Below are 6,649 nucleotides of genomic sequence, written 5' to 3'. Positions count from 1 at the left end.
GTTCTCTGTATAGCTTGGGTTCTCTACAGAAAGCAGCCCAAAGGCAGGGCTATTGCAGAATACATTTCTCAGAGTATCATGCACAGCTGCCTTCACATACTGAAAAACTCTCAGGGGAAAGAGGAGCCGTGTTTTACCATTTGTAGGGGATAAAGCTCCACCTCTGTGACCTGTCAAAGAACAGAATGCCTTCTTCTTCGCCCTGCTGCTTCTCCAACTTCCAGCTATGTTTGGCCTGGCTGATGACACCCTTTTTGAGCGATCTCCTCTAGGCTTTTCTCCACTCTTGCCTGAGATTTCTGGTGTCCTGGCCGCTCCGGATGGCTTTTTCTTACATCTCGGCTTTTCTCCTTCACCATCTAACAGGATCACACAGGCCCTAACTCTCAGTTCTCATTCACTCCAGGGTGAGATCTTCCTGGATCCTAGCAGTATATTCCATCTGCTGGTCATTTCTGGTCAGGACATTTTCTTTGATGCCTTCAAACTAAACAATGGCAGCCTGGAAACGTCTGGTTTCCTGAAAGCCCAGCAGAATGACCTGACAGGGAATCTATCTGTTTCCCTACTCCATGTCATGGCAACACCTAAGATCACATTCTTTCAAAGCCCTGTCAATGGGGCTGAGAAGGACCTCTGCACCATTCTAAATTCATCTGTAATCTCAGGGAGGTAGAAGAAGAGGGGCTGGCCATGCTCATATTCACCTAAGCCTTCTGTTACTAGACAGTTCCAGAACATTTTATGCCTTCTGTTTCAAAGATAGCCTAGCAAATACTCCTTATCTACTTATAAAGGTTATTTATACTTATTCCATGTGTATAAGTGTTTTGCCAGCATGCGTGTGTGTGTGTGTGTGTGTGTGTGTGTGTGTGTGTGTGTGTGTGTGTGTACTACATGTGTGTCTGTTGACTCTCTGGAACTGAGATTATGGTTGTGAGCTGACATATAGGTGCTGAGAATCAAACCCAGGTCCTCTGCAAAAGCAACAAGTACTCTTAACTGCTGAGCCATTTCTCCAGTCCCATACTCTTTCTTTTTCAAATGTGAAAGTGAGGTTCAGAGAAGGGAGAGGACTCAGGCAACAATGACTTGGGATAGTAGGGTTAATAGGTCACAGACATGTTTGTCCTGACCTCAAAGCTAACAATTCTGTGTATTTGGGCTGGTTTTGTTTTGATTTGATTTGATTTTTTGACACATATTTTAACTACACCTGTATTCAAGAAATGGGAAGAAGAGTTGGGTCGGCTATAAGCCCATAAAAGGGACACAAATCCCCCTTTCTAGGCAGGAACTTTCACTCTCCTGACCCAGAGACCAGAGGGAAATGCCCATTCTTTATTATCTCACCACACAAACTGAGTACCTCTTCAAAGTCCCTCAGCAGGACATATAAATAGGACACCATGTTTTATGACACAAGCCTCACACGGTTAGACAAGTGAAGCCAATGTCCAATTGAGATGGGGTATTTTTTTCCTTGTTATTGGGAAAGAAAATTCTTGGCACCTCCTAAGAAATAAGTCAGTTGCACAATAAAGAACAAATAATTCTTGGTGCAGAGGCCTCACCCGGGCATACCTGTGGAGGAAGGCTAGAGAGGTACTTTTTATAGTCAGAAGCAGGAAGCAATTGGGTTGTTTTTAAGCTAAAGAGAACCCTTTGTTATAATTGGATGGCTCCACATGTGCTGAAGAAGAACTGGGGGACAGGCAGGGTCAGGCTGTATTCCAGACTCTTCATATACCCAAGTCTCTCTTGTTCAAACCCCCCTATGTCCTGCAGCTAGAGCAGGAGTTCTCAACCTGTATGTCACAGTCCCTTCAGAGGTTACATACCAAATATTTACATTATAAGTCATAACAGGAACAAAATTACAAGTACGAAATAATTTTATGGTTAAGAGTCACATATGAGGAGCTGGTACTATTAGGAAGGTTGAAAGCACTACTCCAACTATCTAAGGGCAGAAAACTGACATAGACATAGAGCATAAAAGTAGAAATCACACACCTGCTTGCATCCCAAAACTCCAGTGGGGATAAGTCTGTTCATCTCAGATGCCCACCCTGGTCCTAGTAGCTAAGGTTTGGGGATAGGATCACATCGCACAATATCGCCGCTGAGATTCCCTTAGTGTCATGACAGTCTTGAGAGATCCTTTCAAGGAAGCCATTGCTTATCTCCCAATAACAAGACCAAATCTCTGTTTTTCATTTTATGTTTTATGTGTATGAATGTTTTTCCTGCATGTACATCTCTGCATCACATACATACCTGGTTCCAGCAGAAGCCAGAAGAAGCTGTCCAACTTCTTAGAACTAGAGTTACAGAGTGCTTATGAGCATGCTAAGAATTAAACCCTGAGGTCCTCTGCAAGAGCAGAGTTCTTAACCACTAAGCTATGTCTGTAGCCATCCCCAGCCTGTTTTGTTGTTTTGTTTTCTTTTGTTTTTTTTTAACAACAGGAAGGAAAGAACAACAGAACTCTATGAACAATCTCCTATCATGCTGAAGGTCTGGGATGTTGAGACTCCAACCCCTCTTGAAGGAACCTTCAGATTTGCCAGCACCACAGGCAATGAGAGCTTGGTTTGCTCTGAACACAGAGAACGTTTCAAGAGAATTATTTGAGTTCTGTAGACACAGCCTGATTAAAAAGAAGAGTGGCACAAATAGTTCAGATATTCTCATTTTAAGGTTTAGAGCCCCTAGGCATCCCCTGCTCAACATATGTATCTGAAGGCCAGCATGAGTTTTAAACTGTCCATCCTACCCTCAGTCATACGGGCCAAGGTCCCTTTTTAACTAGAGTAAGTGAGAGTTGAACTGGGATTATATGAGTCTATTTTTTTATTTAATTTTTTACATCCCAATTGCTGCCTCCTGCCCCCCCACACACAGAGTCCCTCCACCATCCATCATCCTCCATCACCCATCCCATTCCCCTCTGAGAAGGTGGGCCTCCCTTTTGGATTCCCCAACCCTGATTCAAGTCTCTTCAGGTTAGGCTCATCCTTTCCACTCATATTCTGTTATGCTTGCAGACAGAAAGCTTACCATAATTGTCCCCTGAGAGGCTCTACCCAGCAGCTGACTGAAATAGAAGCAGATAGCCACAGCCAAACAACTCTTAGGAGATATGACAATATACAAATTGCCACTTGGGTCAAAAGAGCTGTTGGCATCCATCCATACATATCTGCAGCAGGGTCTTCTATAGCAGATACATTACAAAACTCTGTTTGGTTTAACAATAGTTTTATTTTATTTTGAGATGGTTATTTCTTGTTTTCTTTTCCTTTTTTTATTACTTTTAGTTTTTTATAGTCCAGCCTTTGTTCCCCTCCTGGTTTCCCCCTCCCACAGTTCCTCATACCATTCTTCCTCCCCAATGTCTTCAAGAGGATGTTCCCCACCCCTTCCAGGCCTCCCCACTCCATGGGGCCTCAAGTCTCTTGAGGGTTGCAACATACATGAGTTAGTATTTTCCTTTTTTTTGAAAGAGAGTCTCTCTATGCTTAGAGTGGCCTTAAACTCTCCATTCTCCTGCTCTCAACTTGCAGAGTCTAGGATCACAGGTGTACACCACTATACCCATCTACTTTAATGTATGTTCTCAAGACTCCTGATTCTCGATCCTCCTGTCACCACATCGGCTCACATCCCATAATGCACAACATGAGAGGAGCCCTCTGATGTTTTCCTCTACTAGCATCTGTTTTGTTCTGAATCCTTCTAACACAGAGTTGTCTGAATCCATTGACAATCGACTTACTTGTTTGGGGAATTTTCATCCATCCTTACCATCTTGAAATCTTCCTTATTCAAGTTCAAAGTATGTTTGAAAAATAGAACAACCCCACCCACAAAATCTTCTTCTTAAGGAAAAAGAATGTTAATTGAAATACCAAACACTTATCTAGGGCTGAAAACAAATGGCTAGTTGTGTGCCCTGAGATCCTTACGGATACAGGATGCAGAGAAGTCATCTCTAGGACTGAATTGCAGCAGAAGGCAGTAGAAGCACTGGGCAGTAGAATGGACGATGATGTAAGAGCTCCTAGCCAGGACCACAGAGAGAGCCATCTTCTTGTGCTTCTTGGAGAACAAGACCTTTCACTGGCACATGGCCTCATCTGGGACTGCTTGGCTTCTGCATGGACACTTACAGTAGATTTTCTGGGTTTCTCTAAGGAGACAGGCATAAACCTCTGGCATATGTTACTTCCAGATGGTCAGATGGGATCTGTGCCCATTTGTACCATGCCCTCTCTTTTGTGACCATAATGATTGTGGAAAGATTGGTGGAGATGAAGTTGTATGTTCTAACGTCCTGTAACCTTAAACAATTAAATGGAAAATATTCACCTTGAGGAACAGCTGGATTCACTGGGACTATGAGTAAGAACTGAGGTCCATAAGTAGACATCTTCCAATATTAACATATTTGATCTACATTTACCTGGGAGTCTGTAGGCTCTGTCACCCAGTTTGGTTGAGCCACACTTGTGTCACAGAGGGACATGCCTGAGATAAGTGGTCCCTTCTATATTTGTTTAGTAGGAAGAGCAAATGAACAATCAAGGGAGACGAGAGAACAGGACCCTTAGTCCCTGCTTGTAAGAGTTGAATAAAGTCTTTTTGAGACGTCAGCTGTCACTTTGATCTGAAGTAAGAGTGAGGTGACGTCACTGCTCATTCTTCTGCCTATTTATTTCCTTTAACACTTTAACTACAAGTGCTGGGGCTTAGGTCAGGGCTGAAATGCTAGCAGGCAACTTCGGGAAAGCAGATCCTTCTATGACTAGTGGGATGGTTGGGTCATGAGTCAGAGTAGGAAGGATAGGAAATCAGGTGGTGGGTTTTGAGTAAGCCTGAACCTGAGCTGGAGAGGAAGCGATCAAAAGAGCAGAATGAGGAAGAGAGGTTTGTGAATTCTCTGAAGGATCTGAAACTCACTGCATGTTCCATGCAGTCTTCACCATGCAGGAGAAGTGGTTAAGAGTGGAAGGGTCTCCTGAAATGATTCCAAGGTTCTTAGGAAAGAAAAATTGCTAGTAGGGGCTAGCGGGGGGGGGGGGGGGATGGGCAAAATTGTGTAATTTGATAGGACTTGGCACATTTTAAGACAGGGTGGTTTTTAAAAACTAGTATGATTAATACACTAAACAATACAGGAATAAATGGAATAGTAAAAAAAAAAAAAAGAACAGAGTCTAAAACTGAAGCTAGGTTCATATATGATGTATACCTCATAAAAACAAAGGGTACCAAAACAACTTGAAGTTAATACTATTCAGTTAAATTACTGAGCCCCTTAGGGGAAAAGTTTAAAACATTTGTTGCATATAAAATTAAAACTAGTGCTGGTGATATAGCTCAGTGGTAGAATGATTGCCTAGCATGTGTGAGCTCCTGGGCCCTACCTCCAATGTTCCACTGTAGAAAGAAAGGAGAGAGAGAGAGAGACAGAGAGACAGAGAAACAGAGAGACAGGAAAAACTTTATTAATTAAAAATTAAAAGAAAATCAGAAGAAGATATGAGATAATATATAAATATATTTGATAAAACTATCAAATATTCTTTTTATTTTAAAAATTTATTCATTATATGTAAGTACACTGTAGCTGTCTTCAGGCACACCAGAAGAGGGTATCAGATCTCATTATGGATGGTTGTGAGCTACCATGTGGTTGTGGGATTTGAACTCAGGACCTTTGGAAGAGCAGTCAGTGCTCTTACCCGCTGAGCCATCTCGCCAGCCCTCAAATGTTCTTAAAAGAGAAATGGCTATCTAAAAACACTGCCAGAGAGAGACTCAAAGTGATAATTGTTGTTGTTGTTGTTGTTGTAATTAAAAAACTGATGAAGAATGCAACACAATATATAATTAAAAGAGGAGTGCCAGGGATGTAGAGCTGGCTCAGTTGTTAAGAGCACTGGCTGCTCTTCCAAAGGACCCAGGTTCAATTCCCAGCACCAACTGTAACTCCATTTCCAGAGGATTTGACTCCTTCTATTCTTGACTGCACAAAATGGCGAGTGTCTAATCCTGCTTCCACCCCCTAAGTACTGTGGTTACACACCGAGCTTAAAATCTGTTTTAGAAAGATGACCACTCATGAGACATGATAAAGTATACCTGTAATCCTAGAATGTGGGAGCTCAGACCTATAGATATTTCTTGTCTCAAAAAAGGGAAACTGAATAAACAATAATGATAAAACTCCAAAAAGTAAAAATAAACAGAAACAAAATTTTAAGTTACAAAAAGAAATATTAAAGTTAATTAAATGTAAAATCAACAGCAACAACAAAAACAATAGAAACAATAAATTAACTAAGAGGTCAGAATTTTTTCTGAGTTAGGATTTCTCTGCATAGCCCTGACTGTCCTGGAACATGCTCTGTAGACCAGGCTGGCCTCAAACTCAAGGGATCTTTCTGTCTCTGCCTCCTGGGTTGTTGGGATTAAAGGCCTGTACCACTATGCCTGGCTGAGGTCAGACTTTTAAAAAATTTTGTTTGAAAGACTACATCCTGATAAATCTATTTTAAAAATTCACCAAGATAGAAAAATTCTTGTTAATTTACAATGAAATTGTGTCCTCACAGACTCACTATAAGTTTAAAATATTTCA

Source organism: Mus musculus, chromosome 14 (assembly GCF_000001635.26).
Source record: "Mus musculus strain C57BL/6J chromosome 14, GRCm38.p6 C57BL/6J".
NCBI lineage: Eukaryota > Metazoa > Chordata > Mammalia > Rodentia > Muridae > Mus > Mus musculus.
Note: the sequence above shows the minus strand (reverse complement) of the source record.